At 36.0% G+C, this 25072-nt stretch overlaps 1 long non-coding RNA gene across 15 annotated transcripts in view; it reads left to right on the plus strand.

The window, feature by feature from the left end:
• The window catches only part of LOC105464896 (uncharacterized), a 64590-nt gene that overhangs the window by 33227 nt on the left and 6291 nt on the right, over positions 1-25072 (plus strand). For 8 of the 15 annotated variants that reach the window (XR_011611645.1, XR_011611637.1, XR_977116.3 and 5 more), the window contains 3 exons: positions 14861-14959; positions 16317-16429; positions 22630-23355. This is a non-coding gene — a long non-coding RNA (uncharacterized lncRNA). Of the gene's footprint in view, positions 1-3295; positions 3760-10158; positions 10233-14860; positions 14960-15082; positions 16430-22629; positions 25009-25072 lie in introns of those variants that run through there. The other 7 variants (XR_011611642.1, XR_011611640.1, XR_011611644.1 and 4 more) reach the window with 7 other exon arrangements.

A 25072-nucleotide genomic window follows, 5' to 3' on the forward strand; every position in this document is an offset into this window, starting at 1 on the left:
TGAGCCAGGAGGTTGAGGCTCCAGTGAGCTGTGATCATGACATTGCATTTCAGCATGGGAGACAGAGAGAGAAACTGACTCAAAAAAAAAAAAAAAAAAAAAAGAATACCCCAGGCTGGGCGCGGTGGCTCATGCCTGTAATTCCAACACTTTGGGAGGCTGAGGCCAGTGGATCACGAGGCTAGAAGTTTAAAACCAGCCTGGTCAACATAGTGAAACCCCGTCACTACTAAAAATACAAAAAACTAGCCATGCATGGTGGTGGGTACCTGTAATCCCAGCTACTCTGGAGACTGAAGCAGGAGCATTGCTTGAATCAGAGAGGCAGAGGTTGCAGTCAGCGGAGATCGTGCTGCTGCACTACAACCTGGGTGACAGTGTGAGACTCTGTCTTAAAAAAAAAAAAAAAAAAAAAAAAAAAAAGAATGCCCCATCTCACACTGTAAGATCTATCGTATACAAGACAGCTATCTGTTTTGTCTTGTCATTTAAACTTTTTTTAAATTTAAATTTTAATTTATTTTATTATTTGAGATGAGGTCTCACTCTGTTGCCCAGGCTGGAGTACAGTGGTGTGACCTCGGCTCACTGCAACCTCCACCTCCTGGTCTCGGGCAATCCTCCCACCTCAGCCTTCCGAGTGGCTAGTACTACAAGTGCTTGCCACGATATCTGGCTGATATTTTTGTATTTTTGGTGGACACAGGGTTTCACCATGTTGCCCAAGCTGGTCTTGAGTTCCTGAGCTCAAGTGACCCACCTGCCTCGGACTCCCAGAGTGTTGGGATTGCAGGCATGAGCCACCGTACCCAGCCTAAACTTTTTAAATACATTCATTCACATAAAGTGGCTCACACAGAAAAGTATTCATGTTCTTTCAAAACCATCAGGAACATCAGCTTTTATTGGAATGAACAGAAAATAGAAACTGATTGCTATTCTTTGAAAAGAGGACTCTTTTGTATACATACCATAGCCCCTGTTAGCTATTCAGTAAAAGCCTTTGAGGTTTCTGCAGTAAATCAAAGTGATTACAAAAAAAAAAAAGTTTGCTTCTGTCCTCAACACCTCCATAGGTGTCATTTTTTCTACTTAAAATCATATTTTTTTTCTCCACCCAGTTAATTTTCATCCTTCAAGGTCTTTAAAAGGAATGTTCCCAAACTTTTAATGATAAAGATTTTTTTTTTTTTTATCAGTACATCCAAAGCATCCTCAGCAAATATCCTAGCACCTGTCATACAGGATTACATTTGCTGGGGCATGACTCTGTGTCTCTCACCAGATAAAAACTCTGTGAGGTGAAGGACTGTGTTATTTTGACTGTATATCTTCCAGAACCTACAAGTGGGCATGGGATGTAGAAAATTTAAATTAAATAAGGAATTGTATGAGTCAATAAAACAAGTAGGTAAATAATGCAAATAAATATCTGAGGTTTCTGGGAAGGGAGACTTACAAAGCACACCTTCTTAAGAACAGTTGCTCATGGCTAAATAGCTCCTTTTACAATCTCACCACCAATCTTTCCATTCTGTGGAAACCACACTTTTCAGGTCCAGCCTGCTCTCCCAAGTACTCTAGGTGAGGCTTATCTCCCTCCATAATAAACACCCATTGGATATAATGTAGTATTGCCTAACCAAGCTATCTCATTTCCACAAACCAATTAGCTCAACATTTCAATTTCTTCTGATGTTTTTCCCAAGTAATTAGAAAATTCCATTAGTGTTCTTATAGCTAAACATAGAACTTATCAATATTGCTTCTTTAATCTATAGGCAGCTCCATTGCTTCATTAGACTAGATATACAGAGGAAAGACTAAGAGCAGCAGAATCAGAGACTTGAGTGTAAACCCTGGTTTTTCCACTTTCTATCTGTGCCATGTAGGGTGTGTTACTTGTGTTATGTTTCTCTTTAAGCCACAGGTGCTCTTCCAGACAGTTGTGCATTACAATATCATCTATGTGTTGTTTTTATAGTACGAGAGAGGGAGATCTATAAAGTTTCTAATCTCTCCCAACAAAGAGTAACTTATCTGTAGATAGTAGATCAATAGTAATTATGTGTATTAATATGAATAATCTTTCAATTGATATTGGATATACCAAATTTCATTTGGTTTCATACTCCTAGATCATAGAGTTTTTGTAACTGCCTGAAGGGTTTACCTTGCCTGCTGCCTAGACAGAACTGATTTATCCAAGACAGGGGAATTGCAATGGAGAAAGAGTAATTCATGCAGAGCCAACTGTGTGGGACACCAGAGTTTTATTATTACTCAAATCAGTCTCCCTGAGCATTTGGGGATCAGAATTTTTAAAGATAATTTGGCAGGTAGGGGCTTGGGAAGTGGGGAGTGCTGATTGGTCAGGTTGGAGATGGAATCATAGAGGATTGAAGTTAGGTTTTCTTAATGTCTTCTGTTTTGGGTCAGATTACTGGTCTGGGTGGTGTGAGCTGATCCATGGAGTGCAGGGTCTGCAAAATATCTCAAGCATTCATCTTAGGTTTTACAATAGTGGTGTTATCTCCAGGAGCAATTTAAGGAGGTTCAGACTCTTGGAACCAGAGGCTGCATGACCCCTAAATTGTAATTTTTAATCTTGTAGCTAATTTGTTAGTCCTGCAAAGGCAGACTTCACCTCAGATAAGAAGGGGGACTTTTTGGGAAACGGCTGTTATCAATTTTGTTTCAGAGTCAAACCATGAACTGAATTCCTTCCCAAAGTTAGTTCGGCCTATGCCCAGGAATGAGCAAGGACAGCTTAAAGGTTAGAAGCAAGATAGAGTCAGTTAGGTCTGATTTCTTTCTGTCTTAATTTCCTCAGTTATAATTTTGCAAAGGTGGTTTCATTTTCAATAGAGTATATGAGACGTGAGTCTCTGAGTTGTAGTGGTAGAAAGGTATCTTATTACAGTTAAAATAGCATTACATAAACTTATGTTAATATTGAGGTCACTTAAGTTTTTGACTGGAAAGGTTCTTATTGCTCTTCAAATACAGATGTGGACATAAATGTGAAAGATGACAAAAAATTCCGGCCTGAGCCTCTGGCAAGATTGTCTTTCCCTTTGCTCAGTTCCTTCATCCTTTCTTGCCATTATTTCCATGGTTCTGTAATCCCCTGTCTCAGCACTCCATGTTCTTATTTTTGTTCATATCTGGCCCACATTATTATTCATTAGACTCACTTCTTTGTCCACTAAATTCAATATCTCATGGTTTTCTTGAAGAGTTAGTTGTATAAATCTTTTCTTTCTTTCTCATTATTCCCCATATGCCTCCCTAGATCCATCCTTCCTTTTCCTATACTTTGCTCAGTCGCCTGGAAGACTGACCTCAAAAGCAAAATCACCTGGATTTCCTTGCCAGTTGGCTTTCAAATGTGCTCAGCCAATGAGAGGCTGGAAAGAAATTGACAGCTGGGAAAAGAGGAAGATCGGTGTACAAGAGGAAGATTGGTGTACAAGAGGAAGATTGGTGTACCTCCCACTCACATCTCATTACCTGCCATGGTCCTAGTAGTGACTGTTCTTATTATGGCCACAATTACTCTTGGACAGGCCCGTATCCACAGCTCCATCCCTCAACTAGGCTTCATGAACACTGTTCTCTGCCCTTATCTCTTTCTGTGTACGGGTGATAAAGGTTTCCTGACATCAGAGTTCCTGAGTGCCTCATATATTGTTAGTCCCTGAACTTTGTTGGTTCCTGAACCTTGCCCCAACATCAATAAAAAGTTCCTTGATTAAATACTTTTCAGTTGAATCTTTCCTGCTGGGACCTGTCCAATTCGACTTTAGTATACCTTTCGTGCCAAGAAAATGATATTTTCCTGCCAGGATTTGGCTGAAAGGGCTCACAGTGGGTGAGGGGATGAGATTACTTATTAAGTGATAAAATGGAGATCTACAGAGGTTAACTTGCCTAAGATCACATGGTTGGTCAACTCATGGTCAATTCATTAAAATATTTATTAAAACATAGAATCAGTCAGGCAGTGGAGATAAGAGACACATAAAACACTCATGTGCCCTTAATAATTTATATTCTAGGCCAGGTGCGGTGGCTCACACCTGTAATCCCAGCACTTTGGGAGATCGAGGCGGGTGGATCGCCTGAGGCTGGGAGTTCAAGACCAGCCTAACCCACATGGAGAAACCCTGTCTCTACTAAAAACACAAAATTAGCTGGGCGTGGTAGCACATACCTGTAATCCCAGCTACTCAGGAGGCTGAGGCAGGAGAATCACTTGAACCCAGGAGGCAGAGGTTGCGGTGAGCCGAAATCGCACCATTGCACTCAGCCTGGGCAACAAGACCGAAACCCCATCTCAAAAAAAAAAAAAAAAAAAAAAGAAGAAAGAAAAGAAAGAAAGAAAGAAAGAAAGAAAATTATATTGTAGTATAGGAGAAAGGTGTATAACCAATATTTAAAATGTAGCAATAGTAAATACTCAATGCTAAGGGAACCCTGAATTTAACCTAGGCATTGTGGATGAAACCATGAGAGAGATGGGGAAAAACATGATTATCTGAGTAGAATGAAAAGCATATGTTCAATCTGTCCTCCCTCAACATTTTTCTTACTTCCACTCTAATGTGTAAAGTCTAACCCAATCACCAGCTGTTTTCTTCCAGGCTGCTTGCAATAGTCTCCTGTAAAGTAGTATATAATCTGTGCTTTTCATCATCTAATCCATTCTCTACACTGGGGTCAGAATGATCTTTTAAAATGCAAATCTGAGACAATTCTCTGCTTAGAACTATTTTTTCACTCCCAATTTTCCCTAGGATAAAGAAAAAAATGGCTAACAAGTTCTTACATAGACTGCCCACTTCGTGAACTTTATCTCTAGCTACTGACTTTCTCTTTTTTTATGTTAACTTATATAATCTACTTTTACTTCACTGAAAAGTTATTCTTCTTTGACTCCAAGACCTTTGCACATTCTATTCTCTGTCTTTAACGTTCCTCTGAACCACCTGTCATTTATGTTGGTGATTTATACCCATACTTTAAGCATTAGCTCAAAAATGACTTCCTTGAGAAAGCTTCCCATGTAAATTCCTAGACCAAATGAGTTCCCTGTTATATGCTCTCATGACACCCTATAGTTACTCTTTACAGTATTTATCTCAATTCTAGTGAAGTTAAATGTGTTTGTTGTTCTTACGTTTTTCACTTCTTGAGAACTGGCATGATTTCCATCTCTTCACTACTTTAGCCTCAATGTTAGATCCAGTGCTGTATAGGTGGTAAGAGCTCAGTAAATAATTTTTGAAAGAATGTGCGAATATAAGAAAACTCAGACTCTGAGAAATCATTTTGCATTAGGGGAAAGTGCAAGTCATTCTGAGCGATGAAACTGTGGCGGGAGAAGACTGTAAAGGGCAAGTCTTGAAACGGCCTTAAATGCACCATAGGAAATTTGGACTTTTCTCTGTTGTGATAAACAGTCATTATCATGATCATTATTATTACTTTTAACAAACTTATTAAGATTTATTGACTGGATGAAGAATGAGTTGATGCAGAAAGAAACTGTAATCAGAAGAGCAATTAAAATAAAATGAAATGATCTGGAAGTCAACATTAAGAGCATGCACTAAAGTAGTGCTTCTCAAATTTGGTGCCTATCTTAATCACTGGTTGAGGTCACAAAGCCCACAGAGGCCCAGCCTTCTCAAAGTAGGATAGAGCCTGAGGTTTTTTACTTTTATCAAGTTCCTCAAGAAATTCTGAAACCCATACAAGTTTGAGGACCTCTGAAGTAAAGTTAAGACAGTGAGATATACTCTTGATCTGGCTCAATGATAAAAAGTAGAAGAGCACAACAGAGGCGTATATTTTAACTATTAGGTTATTAGCTAATGTGGAGAGGTATAACTAGCCCTACAGCTTTATGACTGGCATGAAACTCACTTGTATTCTCCCCAGATTCTGTGTCTGGACTCTGCAAAATCTATCTCAGTTTGCCACTGAAAGTTAAAGTCAGGCCGGGCGCGGTGGCTCACGCCTGTAATCCCAGCACTTTGGGAGGCCGAGGCGGGCGGATTATAAAGTCAGGAGATTGAGGCCATCCTGGCCAACAGGGTGAAACTCCGTCTCTACTAAAAATACAAAAAATTAGCCGGGCATGGTGGCGGGCGCCTGTAGTCCCAGTTACTCGGGAGGCTGAGTCAGGAGGACGGTGTGAACCTGGGAGGCAGAGCTTGCAGTGAGCGGAGATAGCGCCACTGCACTCCAGCCTGGGCGACAGAGAGAGACTCCGTCTCAAAAAAAAAAAAAAAAAAAAAAGCTAAAGCCAGAATTCCTCCTGACATGATATGTAACAGATTATAAAGGATTATAAAAGAACTTGGATATTCTAATTCCCAGTCTGTCTATGATAAGGTCTTAAAAATCACAAGTGAAAAATTTATGACATTTTAGAATATATATATATATATTTAGAATATTATATATATTCTAAAATATTTAGAATATCTATGTGTATATATTTAGCATAAATATCTATGTGTATATATTTATATGTGTTGTATGTGTGTATATATGTGTGTGTATATATATACACATATATACACATATATATATTTCTACATGCATTATTGCTGCATTGTCAACTTGATGTATCCGTAAAAGAACACATGTGAAATTCACTGTGGTGTTTTTGAGTTTGCTAGGGTAATATTTGCCTATTTCTTGCCAAATGTATTGTGATTCATGGAAGTTTAGCATTGCATCCAAACTCTGGATAATGTTAAATCTTGTGAACGTCTCAACTGTGAAAGTGTTTACTTATTAACTGAATTTTAAAAGGTACCACACACATGCTAGCATGGTGCTAATATTTGCTGATCTTTGGTACTACTGAAATTTTGTTAATGTGCATTGCAGATTTAATATTAGTTTGACATCTGTTTGATGTCTGGTGAATGGTAACATTCTTTGCCATTTGGACTTTCATAGAAAATATAACATTGGGCAATTTTCAGGAGCAGGAATCAGAAAAGATCCAAATAATGCAGTGGCTCATTGTGTTACTATTCCTTAGTTTAATACTGCCACAGAATATAATATATTCTAAATTTTTGAAATGTAAAGAAAATATTTCTTCATTTGTTGCAAATGAGAGATAACCTGTGATAGCAGATATGACTTCAGTTCTGATTCAAATGCTGCTAACCAACTCTGGGACCTTGGGCTAAGTACTTAACCTTATTTGACTGTCAGTTTTTTCACCTTTAAAATGATGGGATGACTAGCCTCTAAATATTACCACTTGTTCTATCATTCTGTGATTCCAGGTTCTACGGACTGAACATCGCAATAGATGTTAATAAAAATATGATTTAATTTGAGAACATCTGTTATAATCTGTAACATATTCTGCCAAGTCCTTGACCTTAATTTTACTATAGACATCAGAGACTCTACCCTGCATTTTACCAAAGGAACATAAATTATGCTTGTGACTAGAGTAGTGTCAAGCTGACTGAAAGATATGCCATATTTGTTAATATTATCATTAAATGATTTCTTAAGGTTTTATATACCACCAATGATATAGTTCAGTGCTATTTTAGCATTAGAAATTACATAAGCATCCTTTTTGCATTTTTATTTTTATTATTGCAAAATACAAGTGTTCTTGTTAAAGGCATTAGACTTTCTCAAAATAAATGTGGATTCAAAAATAATTCTGTAACATATATATTAACATATTAATTGATTAAATATGCTGCTCTTTCATTTCCCCTAATAAATATTTCCTTACTAATAACAGTAACTACTTCCATCATTTATCTAAAATTTGCTTTGTTGGATTAAACATTTTATTTTTATAATTTCTTACCTACAATAAAAGAGTTTGGGCTATAAAAATAATAAAGTTTCCCCAATTTTAATTTACTAGAATGGAGATACGTATACATCTCCTTGGTTTATAGTAAACCTGTGAAGAAATATATACATATTTCCATATATGATATAGAATTCTATATATCATATTATATAGAATTTTTGCAACCTATGATTTTACTATTTGTGAAGAATATAGATTTTTAAAAGCAAAAGTGTATCCCTCTATGGTTAATTATTAAGCAAAGGCAAATCTTTGACTTCAAAAGGAAGAATGGATAATAAACACGTAATTCATTAGACTCAGCACACTTCAGTGCTTTGTCTTTCTGAGTCTAAGTTTCCCAATACGTAGATGCTGGTGGGGAAAGGGCAGGGTAGTGATCACCTTGAGAGATATAGTGGATTATTTGAGATAACAGCAGAACAGCTCTTGCCCCATAGTTATCGGTTAGTGGACAATAACCACTATTTAATGATTAATTTAATATGCAGAATAAAGCTACAAAGAAGAAGATTCCCTGGGCTCATGCTGTTTTATGACTGTATGTTAGGAACATACACTTATTTTATGTTGTCTCAGGCTCTTTCCTTTAGTCAGACAAATGTCAATAAGCACATTGGGCTTCTTACTGCTGTCTTCCTGATCCTGTATTGCTGGTCAGAATTGGCCAGATATTTACAGAATTTGAGGTTCAAGTGTTGATTTTTTTTCTCCCAATATAATTTAGTATTTTAAAATTAGCTTTTTCATTGTAGCCTTTTAAATAGCCTTGTCCCTGATTTTCCCTAGAATCCACTGATTATTCCATAAAGAAAAATTCAGTATCATCAAGTATGTATCCTTATGAGAAATAAATTTTAATATTTTGCAAAAGAAATTCTAGAAAGCATAGTGGGAGTATGCATTAACTTCCTCTGATTGTTTTACCCCCCTATACCATGATCTTCTCTGGTCCCTTTATCCCAGTTTACTTCTAGTCCCAGCCTGTTTGTGCTGGGTGCCTTGCTTGTCTACTTGGGGTCTTCTGCTCCCACAGAGCTGCCTGTGGTGTTTGTGCTTGAGAAGTCCAGGTACCTCATGGAAAGGAGTGGAGAAAAGGGACAGAGAGAAGAGAAAAAAAATTCAATTTTCACTGTGCTTTGCAAAAGTACAAAATGTCCTTTTAAAGATAGCCTCTTATATATACTCACTATATTCGTTTGTGGACTGGCTAGGACAGGACTTACCATCTCCTTGGTAAAGACATTGGGACTTATAAGGGTTAAATAACTTGCTCAAGGTCATGCAATTTGGAAACATTCCAATCCAGTTAAAGCCTATATCTTCCAAATGAGCTCCAGGATTCTTTCCATTAGTTCATTCCAACATCTCTATTCTGGGACTATTATCGGTAGTGCCTGAACTTGTCTTTGGGAATTCCCGTCATTCATGCAAGGGTTTCATGAAGTACTTTGATTATGAAAAAAGGAGAAATCTTAAAACTTTACTATGATGACAACTAAGAATGTTAACAGCTAATATATTAAAATAAGATGTAAAGCTTTAGCGAAGATACGTATCCCCTCACTGTATCTTCTCAAAAGCAGAGTGATTAACACTGTCAGAAGCTTCCCCCATAGCAGACATGAGAAGAATAGTAGGAGTAGGTAGTTATGTTTCTGCCAGAATAGGCAAATTTTCTTCTGTGAATTCAGGAGAAAAGGATGAGATTGCTATGAGATCAATATTGGCTTATTTCATTTGATACAAACAGCATAGTATCTACCAGTGGTAGGGAGCAGGGTAGTACAATGCCTTGAACCTGTGCTCAGAACAGTTAAATAAACTGTTTTTATGTTGTCAGGTGAATGAGATCAAAGCATTCAGAAAATGCCCCTGGATTTCAAGAAAATCAATATTTCATAAGTATTGTTTATAGTTCATAATAGTTCAGATTAGTTGTTTTAGCAATAAATAAGCCAGCAGCATATTTTTTGAATTTTTTTCTTTTGTAGAGATGGTTCTAAGCCCCACATCACATTATAATCATTTAGAAATTTAAAAAAGTGAAATAAAACAGCAAATCCTATTTCAGACCAATTAAACCCCTCTCTGAGGGAGGCGCCTGGATATATATTTTTTAAAGCTCCCTAGGTGATTTGAGCCCGTGGCACAGTTGAGAAACTGGTTTGTAACATCAATGGTCTTGGGGAACCTACCAAGAAAGCTTCTTTTGGTCATGAAGTTTTTATGTGCATCTACTTCAGGGTCAGTGATAATGCGCCCTTTCTTCTTTTTCACGGTAGCTCTATTCATAATCCCTCAGTTTTCTGAAGGGGATCTAAGGTAGACACACCAGCCTGCAGTGTGCCTTGCAATGGTAAGTGAAATGTAAGAAGAGTAACGTGAGAGCTGATTCAGGGTCCAAGTCCTGTACAGGCTTCTTATTGCTTGATGAGAAGTTACTATGACTGTTTCTTGCTTTTTCCTTGTCTTGTTCCATCATTTTCTTTATCCTTTTTCTCATTTCCCATCTTATTTATTTCTTTGGGTTTCTCAGTTTTGTGTGTGTGTGTGTGTGTGTGTGTGTGTGTGTGTGTGTGTGTGTGTGTTTCCACTTTCTTTTTTGGAGAAAATATACTTGCTTGAGGATAAGGAAGGGAGTCTAAAACCAATGCTAACGGGCATCCATTGTAATACCTGCTGATTCTACCATGTTCACTTTAATTTTTGGTTCAATAGTCATTTTTCAAATGGCTTAGATATTTGTATGATTCCCAGCTGTTCTAGATGATCACATCACAACTTAGCTTTTGCTTTAAATGTCAAACATGAGGGATACTTGCAAAGTATTAATTGGTTAAATTTACTGGTTTTCAATAACTATTAATTCATTATCATTTTTTGTTATGGATAGTTAATCTACCATATTCTCAGTGAAGACCATATCCTATTAATTAATTTAGCTTTCTAAAAACATGATTGATCTGGAATTCCAGGGAAGAAAAAGTTAGAGATGTCTGATCATTTCAAAAGCCTTTCTTCCGTCTCCATTGTCCAAAACCAAAGCTATATTGGAGAACAAATTGTACAGTAAATGTTTACATGTTTTCCTTATGATCTAACATGTATTAATTTAAAACTCATGCACAAACATTATGCACTACAGATGATTAAAAATAAAGAGCCTAGAGAATAATGTGTGATCTTGCTTTCTTTAATGTATGTATTTGTGTCAATACCAGTGACTGAGTGGTATACAATTTCATTTTTCTTTAGTTCCACAGTAAACTCAAGATCATTTCTGGATGCTTCTCAGCTTTTCTAGCTCATGTTGAGCTATAGGTGGGGAGGGTAGAATGTTTCTGCTTCAACAGAAATTTTTCCCAATCCACACTGAATGAAATATCCATGTGTCTCATAGTTCATTAATCTTTATTCTGAGTTATTGTTACAACTAGAATTTTTAGTTCCTCAGCACAGTTCAGCAAGTCTCATTTCTAATGAAATAACCTTTAACTAAATCCTCATTTCACTGTCTGTCAGGTGAAAGTTAAGAACACTAAGTTAGTCCTAGACTCTTCTCAAGGAGCCTTCAGACCATTGAGTGAGAAGGATATAAATGATCAATTTCACTGAAGCACAGTAAGTGCCTAATAACACAGAAAAGGGAAAGACACATGCTGCTTAGAGGAAGAATGAAAGAACACCCCCCAAATTACACATGATCTCAGCTTTGAAAGATAATTAGCAGTTAGCTAGGAAAAGAAAACGGTGACTGTATGCAAAGACACATTGGCATATTCAGAGATCATGTGGAATTCAGAGTGATTAGATCAGGACATTTATCGAGAAGTGGTGGGTGGAGGGAGGATTCTGAAAAATTTAATGAAAATCTGATCTTGAAAATTTTTATTCTCTGAGGACTTTGGACTTGATTCTGTCAGTAACAAGGAAGTAAACGGAAATTTAAAGCAGAAGTGATTTGTGAATATTTGTTTTTTATGAAGTTATTTCTAGCATAAGAGGATTAATTAGGAATCAGTAGCAGGTAAAGCAGTACAAAAAAGAGAGATATCCCTAGCCTTGGAGAGAAGATGGAGAAGAGGATTAATGCTTACCAGATGTTCATGAAATGTAATTGGCAGGACTTGCTATTGGTTGGGCTTAAATTGTGAAGGGGTTTGCTTAGGAGGTTAACTTTGAAGTACCTGAAATCACTAGGGGTAACTAACAAATCACTATAAATTCATGCTTGGCATTTGAGAGAGAGTAGAAGTAACATTGATATACTAAACAAAGTGCAGAGTGGTTAGAATGAAAAGATAAATTCACCAAAGGCAAAACTCCAACGGCAGGGTTTTCATTGTCAGATTGTAGAAGGTGCTATCTTTAGTAGAATTCTCCACTTTCCAAGTTTAGTAGGATTTCTACACATTCAGCTGAATGTGAACTATCTTATGACTCACCAATATAAATTATATTTTACATGCCCTTTGAATCTCTGAGAAAAGAATTGGCTTAATTGGTAGTTTATTATCCTTTTTTATTTTTAAAGACGTTTAGGTATTAGAACAGTAGTGATATGTTTCTTCATAATAATAACAGTAGTGATTACTAATTACTTTGAAACGTTAACTAGAAGTACAATGCTAAGGGTTATATTTACAATTCTATAAAGTAAGAACAATTCCTAGCCTTATTTTATTACAGATGAAGAAAATGAAATTTGGAGAGTTCCATAACTAGGATTCAACTTTGGGTTTCATGTCTCCAAGATCCCATGCTCTACAGGAGCGGTTTTGAAATGTTACTGATGCCTTGATCCACCTCGAGATTTTGGCTTAATTGCCTTGAGTGAAACTCAGTCCTAAACGGTCCACTGATAGTTCTAATTACAGCCAGATATGCAAACCACTGTTTTAAACCTTATCATTTCACTACCTTCTGCTTTGGAAGATACCATCACAATCACAATCTCAATTGCTCCCCCTGGAGCTCAATGCAGATAGTGCACTATGGAGCTGCACAGTGTGGCAGCTGTGCCTAACACAAATTCATCCTCTGGAAAACCCTCAAATCCAAGAGTTTTAATAAGTATAATTAATTTAAAGCCTTTCTTTATAGCAAAAAAAAGAGAGTCTGGAAAAATTTTCTAACTCATTAGGATTATGTGATAGTTTTAATCATATTGTTTTTATATTTATCAAGAAAAGATATAATCAATATATTTATTTGATTGAATTTAGGTATAACCAATAAAATAATCATAGATTGAGAATATTTTAATTTTTGAAATGGAGGGCAATGTCATGATGTGACTATTTGTGGCTATTTTGTTGGAGAACGATAGAAATGATACAACTGTGAAATGAGGGGGACTAGAATGAACTGCCGATCTCAAAACGTGCAGTTTTCTCATGGCTTTATTTACTTGTTTGAGGACTTCACAGAGCTCCTGACCAAGTAGAAGGGATGAAGAACCTATCCAAAAATAACAAAATCAAGGAAGAGGCAGGACAGTACTAGGCTGAAGGTCTAGATAGAATCAGCTCTGTTATGGCGCTGGGACGGTGCAGTGTGATCCTGGGTAGCAGGAGGAAACTTTTATGAATGAAGGCAGTGGGAATGGAAGGAGAACAATACAAACACTTGTTCTTATGGAAAGAGAATGAGCATTGGAGATAAATTAGTCTACTCTCATACTTCACTAGCTGTGTGATCTCAGGTCAAATCATTAACAACTCTGAAGGTCAGTTTGCTTTTCTATAAAAAGAGGTGGTAATGAACTTATAAATGTGAAAGTACCCAACCCAGAACCTTGTTACTGATTTTTTTCTTCACATTGGCTTCAGCTGAAACATAGTGGTGGGAAAGCAGGAAACTCCAGGGAATGGCGAGGTGGTGGTGGTAAATCAAAGAGAAGGTGAAAATGAGGTGGGCTAGAGATGGAACAGTTTCAAGAACAGACACACACAATCAATTCCACTTGCTTGCAAAGGAAAAACCACCGCTGTAACGCAGCAGCCTCTTATCCATCCAGGGAAAATTCAGCTTGCCATGCTTTTGGCAGCATGGGCTGGATACTCTGTAGGGTCCCCTCACAAAGAGCACAGGCTACAGTCACTTCATTTTCTAATGCTGCTGCCTGAGTTTTCATTTAATTAACAAGGCTGACCTTTAGAATGAGAGTTTTTTTTCTTCCTTTATCTTAGCTTTACTATGATCCTAATGGAAGCTGAAAATCCGACAGTAACGAGGTCCAAGGTTTCACTGATAAGGCTAATGTGTTGTTTCTGTATTTACAGAAAAAAAATTAATAGGCATAATTATAGATGCATATGCCAAAATCCCTTTCAGATAAATCTGACCTTAAGTAGGTGGGAACAGCAGGAAATGAAAGATAAGCCCTGGATAAGTATATATCAAAAAAGACATCCCATATACCAAAAAACTGAGGCCCTAACAACACATGTCCTTGTAATTAGCTGTATTAACAGCATATTAGAGTTAGATTCTTACTCAATCCTCTCAACCTCTGGATATGGTGAAGTAGCTACTTTAAGCCTCTGTTGTGCACAGCGTCTGTGATGCTCTCTAGACAGAATGGCCAAATGAACCGGGAGAAAGGGGAGAGTGACCCGCTATGGTGAATGCCATGGGGCCGCAGCCCTGCATGCTCTGTCTTTGCTCATGGTTGATGATGTTGTCCTTTGTCCTTTATAGTATTAGCAAGCAGATGGTGGCCCTCAAGCACCGGCAGAGTCTAGAGAATAATGCGTCATTGGCTTTGCTCTGGATTTATCCACAAACTCCCATGAGCCAGTGTCTGCTGAGAGAGTTAGTAAGATCTGCCTTGATCCTAAGTATAAGAGCCATAACTGTTATGCTTGTATTTTCTTCTTGGGTGCCCTTTTCTCTTTCTATTAGGGAATACTTTTTGTCAGCTCTTCAGGGAGACTGTTCACATGAATGGAATTCTAAATGGAGATTCTGTTTCTAAACTAGAGCTAACTCTGACTGTTCCTGACTGTGTCTGCAGACTAAGGAGTGCCTCGTTGTCATTAAGTGCGTGGCTTCACACTAGGATCACTCATTCGGATGATGGTGAGGTTTTGTTTTTTTTGTTTTTTGTTTTTTGTTTTTTGTTTTGATACTGAGGATAGCAGCGAGTCTTTTCCCAGCTTCGCCCCATTGGTAAGCAACCAGCTATCATTGGTTTATTGACAGATTAAACAAAATAATACCAGGACTATTACAACTACCCTTGGGTCCAGAGAAATGCTGAAGTTTGTGTTTCCCCTGCTGTGAGCACCTTTAATCCTGTACCCTGACAGCAACGAGCAAGTATTGAAGGCAGAGTAGCAGATTTCAATTTCCTTCTCTTAAAGGTTTGCCAAACATCATTAAATACAAAATAGAGCAAATAAACAAGTCAGCTGTGACTGGAATCTTAGGGTGAACACTCCTAGGTAAGTTCTATGCCACATTATTATGTCCCCTAGTTTTCTCTGATAGTAGTAGTACAAATAGTAAATTAACATTACTTTCCTGGGCATATTTCCACTGAATTAAAAGAGAATAGTTCTTATGTTGCTCATCTAGCAGCCTTGCTCCAGGTACCAACACTACTTTAAATGAAGAAAAGGTCAAAGAACAATGAGGCAGGAAGTACTGCTGCACTTTCAGCATCTCCTGCTATCTTCCCAGCAGTCTTCCCATCTTTGGATATTTTCAACCCATTATAAATGAGTTCACTGGAGGTCACCTGATTTGCCACATACCTGAATGAACTGTAGAAAAGAAGTGCTATAAAATTCTTTTTGTGTGCCCATTGGTACTCACTCCTACACACACAAATACACACACACACACACACACACAAATACATGTATATGCTCTTATTTTAACATAACCAAGATTTAAAAGCTGTTTGTCATCTTCAAGCTCTACTATATGATAGATTTCTTTTCAACTTAGCTCATTATATACCTTATGCAAAATTCGGGGCCAAACAGCAATTTTTATAGCATACTAGTCATTTATTCTAACAGCAGTGGTAGGAAAGAGTCCAACTATTTTAATTTGAGCTGGCATGGCATTTAAATGTGTTCTCATACAGGATAATAGTAGTCATTGCACATATCACAGTAGAAATAAAATTCTTCTATAAAGAGAATGCAAGGTGGAGGGTCATATGACCTTTACAAGGACCTGTGTAGAAAATCCTGTCCTAGCTTTGAATTCTATTTTTAGTAGGACAGATATTCTCTGACAAAAGGTTTTTTCCTCTTTCTTATTTTTTTCAGATATTAACAACATCTGCAATATTTCCTCCCATTGATGTTATCGTCCATATGGCAGATTTAACATCATGCCTGTCAGTTTTCTAAATCTTCCCAGGGAAAAGCAGTTTTGCACTCACCTCCTTATGTATCATTCTAGCTCTTATTTCTTTTTCCAGATAAAAGGCCTGTGAAGCTAAATGAAACTAGAAGCTAAAACTGTTATCTAGAGCTAGTGACACTGGACTCCTCTCCAGGGAACCAACTGCGTCTATTTAAAATAAACTTTCAGGTGAGCATTTGGGAAATCTTTACTGAATAGAAAGGCTCTTGATAGAATGCAGGAGTCTCTACAATAGAAGATTGACCTTGACTATGCAGGACAACTTTGAGGTTTTTGCAGCATTGTAAATGAGGGTCCAATGATCTAATATGGATATCCAGTAAAATACTTTTCCTCAGTATCCATATAGTTGTCAAACTAACAATAGACAGGGGAGAGGAAAAACTGCTAATGAAGATTCCCTTTTTCTTCCTCGGTAATGGCTGCAAGTGACCTTGAGCACATGTAGATGGGCACATAGCTAGGAAATCTAAGTCCAAAATAAAGTTTCTTTAATTAATTTCTAACAAATTATAAATATTAATTATTCATTTATAAAACACAAACATTCCATTTTCTATCTCCACTTTTTCCTATTTCTTCTTGCATTGAAATAAAAAGAAACGAAACTAGCTTCATCTCTTAACATGTGCCTGCTACTCTTGGAGTAGTGGGAAAGAGAGAGAGAGAGAAGCAAAAACAGTTGTGTGAATATGAAGTGTGGCAATATGATGTGAGATCTAACTCAGGGTGTGGTGACAAGGAGAAAGAAAGGGGTGTGGTCAAAGGTAGACACAAATAAAAAAGGTCATAGGATGGAACGGAGCAGAAAATGTGGTGCTGGCTCTTTTTTCTAGCAAATCTGTATCAAATGATTGGCAGGTGCTGTCTGTAACTTTGTGTTATAAAGAGCCATAAACTGACTCATGGGCCTTACAGAGGCTAGAAGCATTTGTTTCCACAGCACTCAATTGGCATTGGCATTGGAGCACTGAGGTCATATTGTGTGGTGTGTTTGGCTGCCTATCTTCCTCAGTAGGCCACCAGAGTGAATGGTCTTTTACTTATTCATCTCTATTTTCTCAAAGCTAGCAAAGAGTCTGGCACATAATAGTCACCTAAAAATGTTTGTTAAATGTTTATTTGGAACTGAGTCAAAATGAATTGTAGTGTCTTGCCTTTGATAATAAGGATTTTGCATGAATGGACAAGGAATATGGGAAGAAATTATACTTCCTGTTCAATGTAAGGCAATAGAAATAAAACGTTATAAAGAAAGCACAAGAATTTGCAGAAAGAGAGGAAACAAGGACACCCAGGAGAATAGAGACATCATTTCTTGAGGGTGTAATTTGAGAATAAACAGCTTCAAGGAGACAATGATAAAAGGGAGATCCTGGGAAACTCCTAACTGCTAGAAAATTTGAGGTGCATTTTACAAACGTGTGGCTCTCAATTGCAGAGGACAAAAACACCTGTTTAAATATCCACAGCTACATAGAATGACCATGCAAATAAGCTATAGTGCCATATAATAAATTGTTCTACACGAAAGTACTTAAATTTGAGTTTATTAAAAATACAGAAGATAGGGAAACACATGATCAGATCCCATAAGGAAAAAAGAAAACTTTTAATGTGAGTCCCTTTAAAAGACAACTAAGTCAGTTGTTTACAACAAATTTTTAAAAGTGGGAAAAAAAGGTGGAGGGGCCCTATTCTCAATTAAAGGATATTCAAAAGACATAACACATAGAATTTATTTCGATCCTCATTGAAGAAATCAGCTTCAAAAAGATATTTTTCAAAGAAAACAGGGAAATTTGAATATGGATTAGAAATGAAACAATGTCAAGGAATTACTGCTAATTTTTGTTGATTGTGATAATGGCACTGTAGTTATATAAGAAAATACTCCTCTATTTTAGAGAAACATACTGAAATACACCGGAGTGAAATGACATGATGTCTCATATTTTTAAATATTTCAGTCCAAAGAAGAAAGAACAAAATTTGAAAAAAAGAAAGATTGGGCAAGAGTAGCAAACCTAAATAATTATTATTATATCTAGGTGATGAATCCATGGTGTTTCTATATTCTTCTCTCTACTTTTGTGTATGTCTTAATTTTTTAATTAAAAAAACCTTTAACATTATATATATTAGCATATATTTTATGTTATAAATAAGTGCAGAACCATTATGTTTTGTGCAATCTGTATACCCCTGGATATAGACTATTTACTGTGAACTGACATCCTTAAAGTATGTATTTATGATGTAAATTTAAGTTAATATGTACTCTTTTCTTAAATCTTCTTCAGACATAGGGACTACCAATAAAGTCAGTTTTTTCTTATGCTAGTCAAATGAAAACCTGTAATTGTAAAAATTCAACTGTATGTTTCACAACTGACTGATGTGATAGAAGAAAAATAATACATTTGCTACTTCTGAGTGAAGTAAGAAGAGATATCTTTCTGAAGGGTCTTTCAATGTATCAAAAGGCCTGTTTGCCTCACTAGTGGCTCCTTGGGTTAATTTCTGAAAACAAACAAACAAAAACATACCTTTGTGACAGAAGTAAGATAATGTATATTCTAGGAATGGTTAACATGGTAGTTGGTCTGAAATCCATTATCACAAATCACAGACGAAAAACTGAGAAAGCTATAACAGATCATGATAATTTTGACATTGGAGGTAGAAGCCATAGATTAAGATAGGAAATAAGAGCTTTTGGAAGATGCTGAACACACCGTATTACCCAGAGTTTTCTGCTCTGGATGTCTAAGAGGTCACAGTAAGGCCTTGAACACAGGGAGTAAATCATTGAGGTAAAGGTGGTAGAGAACTTGGTTAGCTAGGATATAACTGTGGATGAAAGTCAAAATAAAATAAACTAAATTACATTTTTCACTCCCACTTCCCATCTTCCCTCTGAAAACATTTTTCATGAAAATATGTTTATATCAGGAAGTTAGAATTTGAAATAAAGGAAAATAGGGATTGTGACTCTTAGACATAGCTCTGCCTTTTTGCAAATAGGAGCTCAATGGTTACATAGAAATGCATCCCTGAAAAGCAAAGTGGGCGCCCACGGAATTGTCATGGTTCCTCTTTCCTCTTGCCCCACTAGGGTTTTGAAGAGGGAGGACTTAATTGTTAAGAGGAAAACATGAAGAGAAAAACTGAATGGCTTCTATGTGTAGACATTCTTTCATTCAGAAATATATTAATAATATTTAGGGTCCAAAAAATACAAAAGGAAATAAAATGATTTTTATTATGTTATAGAAATTGTTTGAAGACTCATAAAATGGAGAGGTTTGAATTAGATACCTACAGTTTTTATAATGTATGTTTGGTTTTGCATGGGAGAGTGGGTGGAGGTGGATAAAAGGAGAGTGTCTAGAAAGGGAAAATTGAAATTGGATCCACATATTTTAAATTGCAGTGCCATATCTTTAACCACTTCTGTTTTTTCTTCCAATTGTGTCAGTATTTGTGTATTTGCTTCTATGTATATTCAGTACAATTTTAAAGCAATTTTGCTATTTTATCTCCTTTCCATATTAAAAAAAATTCCCCTCATTTCCTGAAACACAGATTCGAATGAACATGAAACTGTAATAAATCATTATTTGGATTTTTCTAATATAAAAATATTTTAATTTGCTCATTTAAACATTTTTCTTTCTTTGTTTTTAAGAAGTTTTATTTCCTTCATTATATAACACTGCTTTCATTGCCTTCTTTTAAATGATGAAGTTATAAAGCTTTCATTTTGGTTCGGAAAATCACAGCTCTACTGAAAGCAATCTAAACCATATTACCTTAGTATAACCAATTTAACCTTTTAACATTATAGACCAAGGGAGACCAAATGCCAAAACAAATTCTTCATTTTCTGGAGAGAAGTTGATGGCGTGCCTTCCTACTATGTACTCAGGATAGAAAAAGATGACTAATACAGTATTCTGGACTGATTTTAGATCATGAGTTTTATTAACAGGATAAAGGTGTACTAAGTTCTGCCTATATTAACAGACCTGAATTTGGTGTCATAAAACGTATTAAGGGAACAGCCAATGGTCTTTGCCTAAAGCAGTTGTTCATTTGAGAAAAGAAAATCCATTTGTATGGAATGTAACACAAAGTACTGTCAACAATAATAATAAGGCAGCCCAGTTTTTAGGTACAGGATGGGAAAGTTCTATGTTGTGTCTGAAATGGTCAGGCAAGAAGTAGACTTGAGCTGTATCAGTAAGAAAAGATAAGTTTTGTATAGCTGTCCTGAATAACATTTTAGGCTGAAAGAATACTATGAATAAGGACAGGGTAATAAGAATGTGGATGACAGGTTTGGAAGACTGTTTTGGTTAGTAACTTTGGAGCAGAGGATTCAAGTACATGAATGCAGGGGAAGAGAGCAGGGTATTGGAACACTGGAAAGAGGCAGTGTCCGACTGTGGAAGGTGGGCATTGAACTTTATTCTATAGATAGTGCTGGGCCTCTAAGGGCTTTACAGAAGCAATTCCAGTCCACTGCTTGCCTGACCATTTTAGACACAACATAGGACTTGCTGCCCTGTGCCTAAAATTAGTTTATGTGAAGCAGTTTTCAGAAATACTAATCTGGCAATATTTTTCAGATTGCTTTGGAAAGGGAAGAAAAACTCAGTGAGGAAAGGATTCAATAATCCAAGCATAATAGATACAAACCAAAAATAGCATAGCAAAGTAGAAAAGATAACAATTCTAAACTGTGATTTTGAATTTTCAGTTCAAGATAAAACAAATAGCTACCTTATGAGCTTTGTCAGCTGTTTTTAAAGGTAGCATCCTTCTTTTCTTCCTACCAGTTTCCTGTTTATATTCTGACCTGATAGTCTGATAGAGAATGTATATTGGGATTTTTCTCTCTGCCTTTCATCCTTATTACAAAGCACTGTCCCAGTGATGTTTGTGATGCTCATAAAACTCTTAGCCAAACTGAGGACAAAGAATCTGACTCAGATAATGAAAAATAGACCTGTCTATCTGAATGTGAAAAAGCATTCCATTTTTAGTGGTCTTTGAACCTATTGGGAAACCCATATTATAATTTATTTCCAAAAGATTGGAAGTTCAAGAGTTCTAAAGTCAGACTACCTGTGTTCAATGGCAGATTTACCCTATTTTATTCTAACACTGGAATGATAAAGATACATTATGAACATTGTATAAGATAGCATATTCTTCACATGGTGACATGCACATATTGAGTACTCAATAAGTTTCAGGAATTACTAACTTTCAGAAATTTATTTTTGTTTACTTCTATGTAGTTATTTTGCTTTGTATATAAATGCAGCTACAGTTCATGATGATTATATAATTATTGATGACCATATTCAGTTTGGGTTTATAAATTATTTTTAAGTAGATATTTTAGTTTCTGCAGTATCATAACTTCTCAATACCACTTTATGTTGATGTAATGTTCATAGACTATGTACTGATATTCATGCAGATTAACCACAGGATATAGAGGAATACTATTTGATTCCGTTTAGGAAGCATTCATTGAAAACTATGTACTATGTTAAGTATATATGTCATGGTCCCTGACTTCAAGGGGCTTGTAGGTAAGTAAACAGACACACATGTAAATAATAATTACAGTATAGTGCACAAGTTCACAGTAAGTGTAGACATAAGGCTGGGATTAGCACAACTAACTGTCTTAGGGAATGGAGATGACTTTGCAAAGAAAGCGACATATGAACTATGCTTTTTAGCTATTCATCTATTGCATGTCAGAATTATATTTGTGCAATAGGGTATAATGGGGTGAAAGTCAAAGAGGAAGGACAATTGTAAAACGTGAATCAGGACACTATTTGCAAAGTACTGAAGCATAAATCCATTGCCAAGGCAATAAGCAGAATATGACTTCAAGTTGAGGAGCAAGATATACACCAGTGCTGTCCCATAGAAATAAAATGCTAGCCACATATGAAACTTTAAATTTCCTAGTAGTTATGTTTTTAAAAAAGCAAAAATAATTGGATTAATTTTTATATTTTATTTAATGCAATGTATCTAAAATATTACCATTTCAACATGTAATTCATATAAATAATATTCATGAGAATTTGTATCTTCTTTTTTCATATTAAGTCTCAAAAATTCAGTATGTATGCCACGTTTACAGCACATCTCAATTTTAAGTGCTCAGTAGCTACATAAGGTTAGTAGTCACTTTGTTGGACAGTACAGAGCAGATTCAGACCATGAAGAGCTTGAACATTCTATTAAGGAATTTAGACTCTATCCTATCAAGTTTTGATAATATGTGAAGTGTATTCATCTGATGAATGTCAGCATTATATTTTCTCTCTAAGGCATTGAGGATGTTCATGGGTAGCAAAAATATTTAACCAAGAGACATAGGAATATTCTGCTGTTGAACAATCACCTCTCCTCAGGAGGTCTTTAAGGAAGGAAAGGAAGACAAAGTCATCCTTAATGACTAGATGGAATTTTCACCCAATTCCCCTGGAGCATTCCAAGGAGCTACATTGGACCCCATGAAGAATGCCATTACCAAAGCCAAATCATTCTGAATGGTCTAGAAGCAAAGCAGCCTCAAGGACCAGTTTAGATTTCCTTCCAAAGCTCAAACTTGGAGCCCATTACTCTACAATGAGAAGAGGGATGGGAGCATAAAGTAACAAGAGAAACTGAAGGAAAGATTGATGTCTAAGAGGGTTGGTATTGGGGAGGGGGAGTGAGCAATTTTATTGTTAAGTTCCTAGGCTTTTGGTAGAAAACTTCTTAAATAAAAAATACTAATATCTTAAGTGAAAAAGATACCAGAGACCCTCCAGTATCTTACCACTTAACCCATATGACTCAGGACACTCAACTCTTTGTTCCTACTGTTTTAAAGAACTACACCTTATATTTGTTAGCTTGGCACCTGGAACAGTGACTTCAAGTACAAGCATAATGACCAACAACTCTTGTAAAATCAGAACACTGCCTTCTCTCACATAGATGGAATGACCCTTGGGAAGAAGTAATGAGACCCACATAAAAGATGTTTAAACTTCAACCTAGAGGACAATGTAAGTTTCCAGATGTTTCTCTAAATTTTCAAAGAATTGGAGAGCATTTATTGGTTTCCATGGATGACAGAAGCATTTTTTTAAAAACTTTGCTTTACAAATTATGTAAATTTTTACAAATTGTACAAATTCTGTTTTGCATGTGATAGTTCTAGTTCATGCCCTCCCTACCCCCAGCATCCTGTTTAATTCTGCATTTATCACATTTTAAAAAGCTAAAACTACATTGTTAGTACTGGTTACATTAAAATACATCAGAATGGATTTATTCTTGCATTTTGTACTTCTAGCTTCTGTCATAGTCTTATCTATTAGCATGTTTGAGGTGCATATACCATGAATAGAGTTCTTACTCTATAGGACTCTATAGAATATAACTCATTAAGACTTAAAGAAAATGAATGATAAACCCAACTTTCCTATCCTAACCCTTTCCAGAATTGAACACACATCTCTTTTTTAGGTATTAGCCAGCAGGTACTTGTTGATGAAACAGTGTGTATTGACAGGGAAAGCTAGGGAGTACTATATCTTTCTGGTTTTAGTTTGTTAGAAAAAGTGGGCAATTCTGCTGCTTCTGCCAGGCACTTAGTGCTAGAGCCAGTTGTGCCATGGCCTACGTTGCTAGTTTCAAAAGCATGAAGCCTCCGGACCGCCAGTTAGTAAGTCATTGGAAAATGTGGGAGATTCTAGATTACTTATATCTGAAATACGTATAGGAAACAGAGGTTAGGTAGTTCTGCCACACGGTTTATAGAGAAAAGTCTGAAATCTCTTATTATGATAGTTTTGTGCTATAAATCTACAATATTTAGTTGTCTTTTTGAAAGATATCCTTTAAGCAGCAATGAGTTCAAAAAGGAAAGTGCATGTACAATAAAATATAAATACTACATTTCAATTTCTCAAGAAAATTGATAATGATTGTAAATTGAATAAACTCTTTGTCAACTTTTATCATTTTTCATGGGGGTTGTGGTAATGTCATTGTAAACATGAAATACAAGACAAAAAGCTGCTTAAGAAGCATTTGCATCCATTTCAAAAGCTAATAATCATTTTCAGAACACTGTAGAAAATAATAATAATTTAACACATGGGGCTGCAGAAAGTGCATTGTCACACCATTGCATATAACTTTTTATTTATATAAAAACATTGTTCTTTATAAATTTCATTGATTTTTGATTTCAAATTTTCTTATGCATGTATGAAAAGTGTTAGAATGTTGACTCCATTAGCAGAACTTGGCAGAGTTAAATGATGTCAGTATTTTATCAGTGTCATCTGATTCCAAATAGAAAATTAATTAATTCCAATAATAATTTAATTTTCAATCCAATTTATAAAATCATAGTAATGCTTTGGAAGTTAATTTAGTAAAAGATGAAATGTTTGACAATTATTTTAGATAAAATTGTTAATTTTTGAAAACAAAACTTCTAAACTGTGGCTGAATTTGTTTTGAAATCAATTGATGATATATAAGCAAAGGATTCAATGAAGAGCATGTGCCAAATTTATTTTTTTGCTTAGAGTCTTGGTTTCTCTTTCTCCATTACTAAATAGAATGGTATTTGCATAGAACATCTAATTGCTAACTAAAATATATTAAGTCATCTATAAAACAAATTAAACTGGTTTTCAAATCAACATCTGGTAGAGTGTTCTTTTCAAACAAAGGTTAATTCAAGATTCACAAATTTCACCAACACGA

The sequence above is a fragment of the Macaca nemestrina genome, chromosome 13 (genome assembly GCF_043159975.1).
Source record: "Macaca nemestrina isolate mMacNem1 chromosome 13, mMacNem.hap1, whole genome shotgun sequence".
Classification (NCBI taxonomy): domain Eukaryota; kingdom Metazoa; phylum Chordata; class Mammalia; order Primates; family Cercopithecidae; genus Macaca; species Macaca nemestrina.